Genomic DNA, 13,816 nt, shown 5'->3' on the forward strand with positions numbered 1-13,816 from the left:
TCCCTTCTTTTTCTGTTTTTTTTTTTTTTCTCTCCCATGGTTTTTCCTTTTTGCTCTCATTTTTTCCCTCTCAACATGATTCATAAAGTAATGTGTATAAAAACAAATAAATTTATTAGAGGAAAAAAAAAGAATAGCAAATTGTACATATAGTTTTAGTTTCATTATAGATTTAGTATCTATAATACTATAGATTTAGTATAATCATTTTATTATACTGCTATGAGGATGTTTGTTTTATTCTGTAAATTAAAAAATGAATAAGTAAAAATATTTTTAAAAGACTTGTCTTATGAATCCACAAAAATGTAGATACATTTATGTATATTAATACATACATGCATAAATGCCTATATATTTATACATAATATACGTGTGTGTATTTACAATATGGTATTACATATTTACATTTAATATTTGTGTGTGTGTGTGTGTGTGTGTGTGTGTGTGTACGTGTGTGTAGCCTTTGGCCAAATACCTTACGTTGAAAATCCCTCTTTTGTCAAACTTCCAACTGTAAGAAGAGGTTTTGAATGCCATTAGACTATTTTTGTGTGGCAAAGTAGAGTGTTGATTCTATTCCACTTGAAATCCACTGCTCATTTAAAAGTTGACTGAAACTTTCTGGGTTATATAGCAATGAGTTCAAAGATACTTCTATTTTCCCATCTGTATAAAGGAAAAGGAAGTAGGTTGTCCTGTGACATTCACTGGGGATGAGGTGGGAAGGGATGGGGAGAAAAGGGAAAGCTCTCTCTCTTAATCATTGATGGCAAGACATTCTTGCTATTTTTGTGTACAATGTATTCCTTGTTCTGCTTGTTTCACTCAGCATCAGTTCATGCAAATCTTTTCAGATCAATCTAAAATCAATCATTTTTGTGCAATAACAATATTCCATTACCTTTATATACCACAATTTGTTCGACCATTCCTCAGTTGATGTGCTACTCAGTTTCCAATTCTTTGCTACCACAAAAAGAATGCTACATTTTTGTATATGTGGGTCCTTCTCCCTCCTTTATAATTTCATTGGAATACAGACCCAGTAATGGCATTGCTGAATAAAAAAAAAAAAAACTATTAGTTTTCCTTAATAGATAATCCTTTACCTGGGAGATGGTCATCTCTCCAAGAGCTGGTGTGGCTTCCTGAAAACTGGTCAATAAAGTCTTTATTGCTTGGTAGCTCCAGGAAAAATGCCAGGAGCAGAAGAGAGCACACAGTGCTCATCAATTTAACCTTTGACACTGTCAGTCATGAAGATTTGTGGAAAATTATGGCAAAATTTGGTTGCCTGGAATCCATTAGTATTATATATCAGTTTCATGACAGCATGTTTCTTAGGCTTTGAACAATGGACAATGCTCTCAAGTTTTCCCAATCAGCAAAAAAGGGAAGCAGAGTTATGAGCTTGCTCTTATGCTTTTTAGCACAATATTTTCAGCAATGTTGTCAGAAGCCTTCAATGAGGATACAAATGGCATCAAAGCAGTTAAAACACTGATGGCAAGTTATTTAACTGGGAAAGGCTACAAGCCAAGACTAAAGTGCAGGGAGAGTTGTTGTTCTGATCAGCCACAGTCAAACACACTATATCTTGATCCCAACAAAAATAATGATGTTATTTTTTATAATATTATATTATATTCAAGAACAAAGGACAAAAACTTTACCATAACCATAATATATATACATATATATGTATACATACACACACACAGACACACACATATATACGCACTAGACACACACACACACACACACACACACATATATAGATACACTACACACACACAAACACACACACACACAAACACACACACACACGTCAACCAGGGGATGAAATTAGTTTAAAAATAAAGATATTTATTCAAATGATGGTAAGGTATTTCTCCTTAGAATCCTGGGGCATATATACCCATAAATACATGCAGATCACCTTCATGGTGAGGTACACACATAGGGAACAATAATGTCTAATGTGTACAAATAGAGGTAGAACTCATGATTCCATGCTACATTGTCATCTGGTATCTGTTGATGGCATTTTCTTTTGTACTTTTAATTGTGTTAAACCTGGGTATGTCATGTAGTTCTCTGTGAAATGTTCTTGATCTTCTGAAGTTACTAATGGACAGTGATCAAGTAGTCTCATGTTGCTTCTATCTATTTTTTACTTTTCTCTAGTTTTAGTTAGCTTCTCCTGGATTACTTAGTTAACATACTTCTCCATCTCCCTAAGTAGGAGAATAGGCTCTGTTATCTCTTCTTTAAGCTAGAGCCCAGGTACCTAAACTATAACAGACATGTGAAGAAAGAAGCTATCTACAGCCAGAAAATGTACTGAAAAATAGAAGTATGTATAAAAGTGTTTTAAATAAATATAATTATTTGTGTCTAGTGTGGATAAGAGGAGGGAAAGGGAAAAAAAGAAATTTGCATGATAATTCTGTTGTATATTTGAAAGGAATAGCGACTTGTGTTTAATAGGTTTGCAGTTTCATTGTTTTTAATGTACTATATTATGGAAATGCTTGTTTCATTCCTTTTCATTCATTCATACAGTGTTGATTCTAATCCACTTGAAATCCACTGCTCATATAAAAATTGACCGAAACTTTCTGGGTTGTATAGCATGAACTCATTAAAAAAATTGAATAATGAAAAAGAGTCTAGAGATCTAAACTCCAGTTTTTTGAGTGATGGGGACAGGCCCTTCACATACCTCTAGGAAGAAATGCTTAGATTCTTCCTCTTCTTTATGAAAAGAATGCAGGCTTACTTGCATATAATTTTTTCTTTTCCCAAAAAGGGAGTTCTAGACTCTAGGTGACAAGATTTCTTAGAACACAGACCAGCTAACCAGTGAAAACAAAGGCCATAAAATTTTTAATTAGTCTTTGATCCTTTTCAGTTTCTCTGCCCCAAACTTCTATTTGATTTAGAATTAGGATTTTTTTTTAAATTTCCATCAATACTTAATTGCCAATTTGTACTTTTTTCAAAATTGTTTTTAGGATTTGCCTTTCAAGAAAGCACCAAAGATTATCTTGATCTAATGGTCTATGGTTTTCCCCAGTCTCTTGATCTTTCATATGAGAATAAAGAGGGCAAAGGAAAAACATCAAGAAAAGCAAAAATCCAGGCAGCACCACTAAGATCTCCCTCTCTACCTCACATTCATAGATTTAGAGCTGGAAGGGACCTTGGGATTTATCAAGGAAGGCCAACAGCTTTTTTTTTTTTTTTTTTTTTTTAATTACAGATAGGAAAATTGAAGTGAGAGGTTAAGTTACTTACCTAAGGTCACACATTCATTTAGTATCAGAGACAAGTTAAGTTTTAAATTCAAGTCTTACTGACTCCAAGTCTGGCATTCTTACCTCACTTGGTAACCGGTAGATTAAGTACTGGAACTGAAGTCAGAAAGATTTGAGTTGAAATGTACCCTCAGACATCTACTACTGAGTGACCCTGGGCATGTCAGTCAGCCTCAGTTTATACTTCAGTGCCTTTAGCTTTAAAATGTCGGTAATAATAACACCTTCCTTCCAAGAGTTAGAATCAAATTTTGTGAGGCTCAAATGGCATATTTGGAAATTGCATGCACAGTATTTAGCATAATATAGTAAATTATAAATACTGTTTCTTTCTTTTTGTGACTAGTTAGCTTAATAATTCTTCACCTAAATCTTTGGAGAAATATTAAAAAAGCAGGCCTAGATAATTTTAGATAATCTGTGTGACCAATACCAGCTGTGCCAATTAGGCACATTCAAGATAAATGAAGGCATAGTGGAAATCCCCTCTAAAGACTCATTGGAAGAACTGAGGTGAGTGGGAAGTACATTGCTCCAGTGCTGTGGAAGGGGAAAGATAAATATTCATAAGTTCCCTATAGGGCAATGCAGAGACCTATGGAGCAGGTCACAGAAAAAGGCTTTCTACTGCCCATATGGTGAGATCATTTATGAGGATTTAGGGGCTGTGGGACCCAGGTGTAAAATAGCAAAAGGTTTAAATGGAGCAGTGTCTCGTGATGCCCTAGAGGCAGGAAATACTATTTAAACTGTCAACTGAAGTTTCTGGGTAAGTCCTTCCTTGATTCCACTGCTCTAGGAAAGGTACCTGAAAAGGAGACAAATATTAGCATTTCCTGGAGAGAAGCCAAACATCTGGGAGCAATGAAGGATGGCTAAGGTGTCCTGTATTTTTACTGCCTATGGTTCTTTTGTTATTGTTATTGAATCATTTCAGTTGTGTCCAATGATACTATTTGGTGATTTCTTGACAAAGATACTAGAGCAGTTGCCATTTCCTTCTCTGGCTCATTTTACAATTGAGGAAACTAAGACAGACAGGTTTAAGTGACTGGTTCAGGATCACATAACTAGTACGGGGGCTGCATTTGAACCCAGGTCTTCCTGACTCAAATTTATGTAATTTTGTGTTTGCTTATGTCGTAGATGTTATTTCCCCCAGGAAATATAATAAGGAGGGTGATCAGCCATAAAGTGGCATAAAGTAAGGGAGATTTAAGTCTTTATTGGAAATACTATAAATGTATTTATCAATAACAACCCTTAATTGTATATCATGCAATAGACATAGTATTACATTTTGTCTGGAACTCCTTAGATTCAAATTCTGTTTTTCAATTTTTTTTTTTTGCCTTTTTTTAGAAATGTATGGGGATCTGATAAAGTATTTAAATATTGAAAAATGAAAAAAATAAACTATATTGGAGTAGGTTACAAGCCACTTTTTGCCTGTTATTTGTATGGTCCTCCTGACACCCAGGTTTGTTGTTTGTTTTGCTTTTTTTTTTTTTTTTTAATTACATATGTATAAATCAAAGTATCAGCTAGGGAAATGAGAAAAATCAAATCCTGAAAAAAATTATTTTTTATATAAGCATGTAATTCTTTTTGTTTGAAAAGGAAATAACTTACTAATAATGATATTTCTCTTTTATTGAACTCTTTTTCTTTTAAAATTTCTTTAAAGCATTTTTAAAAAGAGCTTGAATCCTTTAACCCTAGTGTTTCCTCCAGAGCAGTTCAACAATGATTGTGATACCTCAGAAAAGGAGAGAGTCTCCTAATTGTTAAGCGAAGGATGAAGGAAATCAAAAAGAAATATAGCATACCCACAAAACAAGCAGGTGGCAGTTCCTTGGCTGCATTTCCAGGTATGGCTCCATGCCCATGCCCCACAATATGGAAACTCCCCATGCATGAGAACTCCCCAGCTTCCTCAGGCATCCATTCTGTTGAGTGCAACTAGGGGAGTTTATATTTTATTTTGATATTTTGTTTCTCTGAGATGATTTTGATCCTTTTTCCCCCCTCTAGGCCAACTGATAAAATTCTAGCTTAGGTAGACTTTCATCAGATCATAGCATCATAGATTTAGAGATGAAAAGTATCTTACAAATCATCTAGTCCACAACCTTCATTTACAGATAAGGAAACTGATGTAGAGACAAATTAAGCAATTTGGCCAGGATCACATAGTATCTAAGGTGAGATTTGAATCTAGAATTTCTTGACTCTGTTGTGAGGATACTGTGCCTGTTCCTAGGAAACTATTATTCTCTTTCCTTAAAAGAATAGTCTCATATCTGCAGAAGCTCTTTGAGAGTCTGGGGTGTCCTGCAAGTAGAAGGTGGGGAGCATACAAAGCATAGGAGACATTCTTCAGTTGATTACAGGAAACATTTTAAACTTTAATTAGAGACTGAGTTAGAACTAAGTAATAAAAGTAATCTAACAGACTCCTAAAAATTGTCCTTGTGAACAAATGCCTTCTTGTTACCCTTAAAAAGGAGATTATACATCCTGAGCAAAAAGTGATTTATAGTATTCTTGGTGACCATCCATCTTCCCTATTGATTCCCACTCTAAAAATATACAGGCATGTCCTTTATTAAAATTCCAGTCTAGATCGGGAGTTTTCTTTATTTAAAAATACTATAACTGTCTTTAGTGTTGCAGGTAGAAGCTAGTAGTCTATTGCAGTCTGGTGCAGACATCAGAATAGACAATCAGAAAGACTACCAATACATTTTCCATTCTCATGCTCCTGGCTATCTCCAGAAAACTTACTAATAAAAAGCAATGAATTACACTGCTAGGAGTAGATAACTTTGCAACTAGTTGAAAATCAGTGTTTTAAAGACCGTCTTTTAAGTGATGGGTGACTAATCTCTAGAGAAAATATATTGGCCCATTTATTTATATAAGGGGTTCTTAGTCTGAGGTCTGTGAAATTATTTTAGTTTTTAAGTTTTGATAACAGTATATAAATGTGTGTATATATGTGTGTATATAAATATATGTATATGTACATATATTTCTATTCATGTATATATTTTTGTATATACACACATGCATAGATACATATACAAATACATAAACACACACATATAGAAAGAGCCAGTGTTCTTTCCACTGTACCATACTGCATGTTTCTATATAACAGCTAAGTAACACAATCCAGGAATAGAGCCAGGAAAAACCCATATCCCTGAGTTCAAATCTGGCCTCAGATGCTTAGTAAATCATCCTGGACAAGTCATTTATCTCTGTTTACTTCACTTTCTTTATCTGTAAAAAAAATAAGCTGGAAAAGATCAAAGCATATTATTTTCACCTTTTTTTTTGGTTTCCATTTTCTTTATTTTGGTTTTTCATTTTTTTCTGATTTTTCTTTCACAACATGACAAATATGAAAATATGTTTAGGATAGTTATACACTTATAACCTATATCAGATTTCTTGCCTTCCTGGGGTAGGGGGAGGTAACAGAGCAAGGGAGAACAACTTTGGAACTCAAAATCTTACAAAAATGAATATTGAAAACAATTTTTACATATAACTGAAAAAAAGAAAATGCTATTGAGAAAAAAAAGAATAACCTGGAGAAGGAAATGGCAAGTCAATCCAGTATCTTTGCCAACAAAATCCCAAATGAGGCCACAAAGAGTCAGATACAACCAAAGCAACTGAACAACAACAAATATTTATGAATGCATTTGTGTATGCATGTATGCATATGTATGTATATACATGTACATATGTGCACATACTTATACACATACTTATATCCTCCCCTCTTTTACAATACCAGCTGTATCTCAGACTTTTTTTTAGCTCCAGTTTAAATTTCTTCCAATAATTTTTATTACTCAGAGTTAGCATAGCATAGGGGAGAGAATGTAAAGCTTAGAATCAGAAGTTCTTGGGTTCACATTGCTGTTTCTCTTAAACGTTAGGGAAATTAATTACCTTGGGCAATTACCTAGGATTTATGTTCTAAGTCATAGTTTATTTGAGATATCTTGGTAAAAATAGTTTCTATATACAGATGAAATCTCTTCATTAATTCCTTTTTTTTAAAATTTAAATTTTATTTTATTTAATAATAACTTTGTATTGACAGAATCCATGCCAGGGTAATTTTTTACAACATTATCCCTTGCACTCGCTTATGTTTGGATTTTTCCCCTCCCTCCCTCCACGCCCCCCCCAAGATGGCAAGCAGTCCTATATATGTTAAATATGTTGCAGTATATCCTAGATACAATATATATTTGCAGAACCGAACAGTTCTCCTGTTGCACAGGGAGAATTGGATTCAGAAGGTAAAAATAACTCGGGAAGAAATCAAAAATGCAAATAGTTCACATTCATTTCCCAGTGTTCCTTCTTTGGGTGTAGCTGTTTCTGTCCATCATTTATCCATTGAAACTCAGTTAGGTCTCTTTGTCATAGAAATCAACTTCCATTAGAATACATCCTCATTCAATATCGTTGTCGAAGTGTATAATGATCTCCTGGTTCTGCTCATCTCATTTAGCATCAGTCCATGTAGGTTTCTCCAAGCCTCTCTGTATTCATCCTGCTGGTCATTCCTTACAGAGCAATAATATTCCATAATATTCATATACCACAATTTACCCAGCCATTCTCCAATTGATGGGCATCCATTCATTTTCCAGTTTCTAGCCACTACAAACAGGGCTGCTACAAACATTTTGCCACATACAGGTCCCTTTCCCTTTTTTAGTATTTCTTTGGGGTATAAGCCCAATAGAAACACTGCTGGATCAAAGGGTATGCACATTTTGATAACTTTTGGGGCATAATTCCAGATTGCTCTCCAGAATGGTTGGGTTCATTCACAACTCCACGAACAATGCATCAGTGTCCCAGTTTTCCCGCATCTCCTCCAACATTCATCATTATTTTTTCCTGTCATCTTAGCCAATCTGACAGGTGTGTAGTGATATCTCAGAGTTGTTTTAATTTGCATTTCTCTGATCAATAGTGATTTGGAACACTCTTTCATGTGAGTGGTAATAGTTTCAATTTCATCCTCTGAAAATTGTCTGATCATATCCTTTGACCATTTATCAATTGGAGAATGGCTTGGTTTCTTATAAATTTGAGTCAGTTCTCTATATATTTTGGAAATGAGGCCTTTATCAGAACCTTTAACTGTAAAGATGTTTTCCCAGTTTGTTGCTTCCGTTTTGCATTCGTTCTGTTTGTACATAGGCTTTTTAATTTGATATAATCAAAATTTTCTATTTTGTGATCAGTAATGGTCTCTAGTTCACCTTTGGCCACAAATTTCTTTCTCCTCCACAAGTCTGAGAGATAAACTAGCCTATGTTCCTCTAATTTATTTATAATCTCGTTCTTTATGTGTAGGTCATGGATCCATTTTGATCTTATCTTGGTATATGGTGTTAAGTGTGGGTCCTTGCCTAATTTCTGCCATACTAATTTCCAGTTATCCCAGCAGTTTTTATCAAATAATGAATTCTTATCCCAAAAGTTAGAATCTTTGGGTTTGTCAAACACTAGATTGCTATAGTTGACTACTCTGTCTTGTGAACCTAACCTTTTCCACGGATCAACTAATCTATTTCTTAGCCAATACCAAATGGTTTTGGTGACTGCTGCTTTATAATATAATTTTAGATCAGGTACAGCTAGCCCACCTTCATTTGATTTTTTTTTCATTAATTCCCTTGAGATTCTCGACTTTTTATTGTTCCATATGAATTTTGTTGTTATTTTTTCTAGATCATTAAAATATTTTCTTGGAAGTCTGATTGGTATAGCACTAAATAAATAGATTAGTTTAGGGAGTATTGTCATCTTTATTATATTCGCTCGGCCTATCCAAGAGCACTTAATATTTTTCCAATTATTTAAGTCTGACTTTATTTGTGTGGAAACTTTTTTGTAATTTTGTTCAAATAATTCCTGACTTTCCTTTGGTAGATAGATTCCCAAATACTTTATGCTATCAACAGTTATTTTGAATGGAATTTCTCTTTGTAAATCTTGCTCTTGGCATTAATTCTTATGAAAAGAATAAATTATAGATCATCAACTGGTACTTTTACTATGGTATTTCTTGGAATTGGAATTTCTAACACTTATCTTAATTAGCATGTTTTCTTTTTGTGAGCTTACCAAATCACAGCCCTAACATTTTAAACATAACAAGGTAGAGAGTGAAGGAATGAATGAAGAAGCATTTAATAAAAACTTAATATGTACATATCATTCTACTAAGGTCTAGGGATACAAATGTAAAAATATATATATAATCTGTACTCTTGAGGGGCTTACATTCTCATGGGAGAGATAACACTTTAAAAAAGGTTTCAGTAGCAAGTCAGATGAAAATTACAATGCAGCAGTAAAGCAAATAGTAATGTATCTTCTTCGATGTCCTGTCTACCGATAAAACCATATCCATTTCTGATGTTGAGCCATTTAATACTGCCAAGGATTTTGATATCAAAGACTTTCTGGAAATTCAGTAGTTATGTCTGCAGGACCCACAGAAGCAGTTGCAAAACTGCATTTTGAATGGGATTGCTTCCTTAGAAAATGCTTTGCAGAACTGAAATAGAAGTACATACATATATCACAGTAACTACAAGACATGTTAGGCTTCATTCCCATTGTTAAAAATCAGTCATCTTTTGGTGTTGGTGATAAGGAGAAATGTAGGCTTCTTCCTTGCATTGTTTCATTTAATGAAGTATCAAGCTCTGTGACTGGAGTCAGATATTTACCAGTCAGTCATACAAAAACTTTGGGATCCAGTTTTCTTATCCATAAAATGGGATAACAATAGTTATAGTATCTACTTCACAGTTTTGTTGTAAGGAAAAGCTTTTAGACCTTAAAGTGTTTAATGAATGAAAGGGTTTTTGGCTTTTAATTCTCACCTCTACTGAAGTCTTACTCTAATGCCTCCTGTTGGCATGGGGGTGACCTGGATATTTGACAAGACATGGCAAACCATTCAAGTAATTTTGCCAAGAAAATTCCAAATGGGATTATGGAGAGTCAGACATGACTCAAGAATAACATGACTATACAAATTGTAATTTGTCAATGGCAACACATCCTATGCGACTTTTGTTCCTGCCATCCCATAAGCCCTCTATTGGGGTTTACCCACAAGATAGATGCATGGGTAATTGGTCAGCATTGACCTTTGCAAAACCTTTTGTTCCAATTTTTCTCCTCCTTCCTCCCATTCCCTCTCCCAGATGGCAGGTAGACAAATAGATGTTAAATATGTTAAAGTATACGTTAAATACAATATATATATATATATACATATCCATACAGTTATTTTGCTGCACAAGAAGAATCCAACTTTGAAATAATGTATGATTAATCTGTGAAGGAAATCGAAAAAGGATTGGAAATGCTATGTAGTGATTCACACTCATTTCCGAGAGTTCTTTTGCTACACCAGGTGTAGCTGGTTCTATTCATTATTGAATAAATAGAACTTATTTGCTTCATCTCACTGTTGAAGAGAGCCACATCCATCAGAATTGATCTTCATATGGTATTGTTGTTGTCATATATAATGATCTCCTGATCCTGCTCATTTCACTCAGCATCAATTCATGCAGTTCTCTTCAGGCCTTTCTGAAATTATCCTGCTGGTCATTTCTTACAGAACAATAATATTCCATAACATTCATATACCACAATTTATTCAGTCATTCTCCAATTGATGGGCATCCACTCAGTTTCCAGTTTCTAGCCACTACAAAGAGGGTTGTCACAAGCATTTTGGCACATACAGGTCCCTTTCTCTTCTTTAAGATCTCTTTGGGATTTAAGCCCAGTAATAACACTGCTGGATCAAAAGGTATGCACAGTTTGATAACTTTTTGACCATAATTCCAAATTGTTCTCCAGAATGGCTGGATATATTCACAATTCCACCAACAATGCCTCAGTGTCCTGGTTTTCCCACATCCCCTCCAACATTCTGCATTATCTTTCCCTATCATTATAGCCAATCTGATAAGTGTATAGTGTTATCTCAGAGTAGTCTTAATTTGCATTTCTCTGATTAATAGTGACTTGGAGCACTTTTTCATATGGCTAGAAATAGTTTCAATTTCTTCATCTGAGAATTGTCTGTTCATACACCTTGACCATTTATCAATTGGAGAATGGCTTGATTTCTTATAAATTAGAGTCAATTCTCTATTTATTTTGGAAATGAGGCCTTTATCAGAACCTTTGACTGTTTATTGCTTCCCTTCTAATCTTGTCTGCATCAGTTTTGTTTATACAAAAACTTTTCAATTTGATATAATCAAATTTTTTTTTATTTTGTGATCAATAATGATCTCTAGTTCTTCTTTGATCATAAATTCTTTCCTCTTCCACAGGTCTGAAAGGTAAACTATTCTATGTTCTTCTAATTTGTTTATAATCTCATTCTTTATGCCAAGCTCTTGAACCCATTTTGACCTTATCTTGGTGTACAGTGTTAAGTATGGCTCAATGTCTAGTTTCTGCCATACTAATTTCCAATTTTCCCAGCAATTTTTGTCAAACAGTGAGTCCTTATCCCAAAAGCTGGGATCTTTGAGTCTGTCAAACACTAAAGTATTAAAGGTATTGACTGTTTTGAACTTTGAAACTAATCTACTCCACTGATCAACTGGTCTATTTCTTAGTCAATACCAAATGGTTTTGGTAACTGCTGATTTATAATATAATTTTAGATCTGGTACAGCTAGGCCACCTTCACTTGATTTTTTTTTCATTAGTTCCCTTGAAATTCTTGACCTTTTGTTTTTCCATATGAACTTTGTTGTTATTTTTTCTAAGTCATTGAAATAGTTTTTTGGGAGTCTGAGTGGTGTAGCACTAAATAACTAGATTAGTTTAGGTAGTATTGTCATCTTTATTATATTTGTTCGCCCTATCCAAGAGCATTTAATATTTTTCCAATTGGTTAGATCTGACTTTTTTTGTTTGGAAAGTGTTTTGTAGTTTTGCTCATATAGTTCCTGATTTTCCCTTGGCAGATAGATTCCTAAATATTTTATACTATCGGTAGTTACTTTAAATGGAATTTCTCTTTGTAACTCTAAATGTTGGGTTTTGTTAGTGATATATAAGAATGCTGATGATTTATGTGGGTTTATTTTGTATCCTGCAACTTTGCTAAAGTTGTGGATTATTTCTAATAACTTTTTAGTAGAATCTCTGAGGTTCTCTAAGTATACCATCATACCATCAGCAAAGAGCGATAATTTGGTTTCCTCATTGCCTACTCTAATTCCTTTAATCTCTTTCTCAACTCTTATTGCTAAAGCTAGCATTTCTAATACAATATTGAATAGTAATGGTGATAGGGGGCAACTTTGTTTCACTCCTGATCTTATTGGGAATGGTTGCAGTTTTTCCCCATTACATATGATGCTTACTGATGGTTTTAAATAGATGCTGCTGATTATTTTAAGGAAAAGTCCATTTATTCCTATACTCTCAAAAGTTTTTAATAGGAATGGATGTTGGATTTTATCAAATGCTTTTTCTGCATCTATTGAGATGATCACATGGTTTTTGTTAATTTGGTTATTAATATGGCCAATTATACTGATAGTTTTCCTAATATTGAACCAGCCCTGCATTCCTGGTATAAATCCTACTTGATCATGGTGTATTATCCTGGGGATGATTTTCTGTAGTCTTTTTGCTAATAGCTTATTTAAGATTTTTCATTGATATTCATCAGGGAGATTGGTCTATAATTTTCTTTCTCTGTTTTCAATCTACCTAGTTTAGATATCAGTACCATGTCTGTGTCATAAAAGGAATTTGGTAGGACTCCTTCATTCCCTATTTTTTCAAATAGTTTATAAAGCATTGGGCCTAATTGTTCTTTGAATATTTGGTAGAATTCACATGTAAATACATCTGCTCCTGGGGATTTTTTTTTTTTAGGGAGTTGATTAATAGCTTGTTCTATTTCTTTTTCTGAAATGGGACTATTTAAGCAATTTACTTCCTCCTCTGATAATCTGGGAAGCCTATATTTTTGGAGGTAGTCATCCTTTTTGCTTAGGTTATCAAATTTATTGGCATAAAGTTGGGCAAAGTAATCCCTTATTATTTCTTTAATTTCCTCTTCATTGGTGGAAAGTTTTCCCCTTTCATTTTTAAGACTACTAATTTAATTTTCCTCTCTCCTTTTTCTAATCAGATTTACCAGAGGTTTATCAATTTTATTGTTTTTTTCATAAAACCAATTCTTAATTTTATTTATTAATTCAATAGTTTTTTTTTTCCAATATTATTAATTTCTCCTTTTAATTTTAAAATTTCAAGTTTAGTAATTGATTGGGGGTTTTAATTTGGTCTTTTTCTAGCTTTTTAAGTTGCAGGCCCAATTCATTGATCTTCTCTTTCTTTATTTTATTCAAGTAAGCCTCTAAGGATATAAAATTTCCCCTTAT

Source organism: Antechinus flavipes, chromosome 4, assembly GCF_016432865.1.
Source record: "Antechinus flavipes isolate AdamAnt ecotype Samford, QLD, Australia chromosome 4, AdamAnt_v2, whole genome shotgun sequence".
Lineage (NCBI taxonomy): Eukaryota > Metazoa > Chordata > Mammalia > Dasyuromorphia > Dasyuridae > Antechinus > Antechinus flavipes.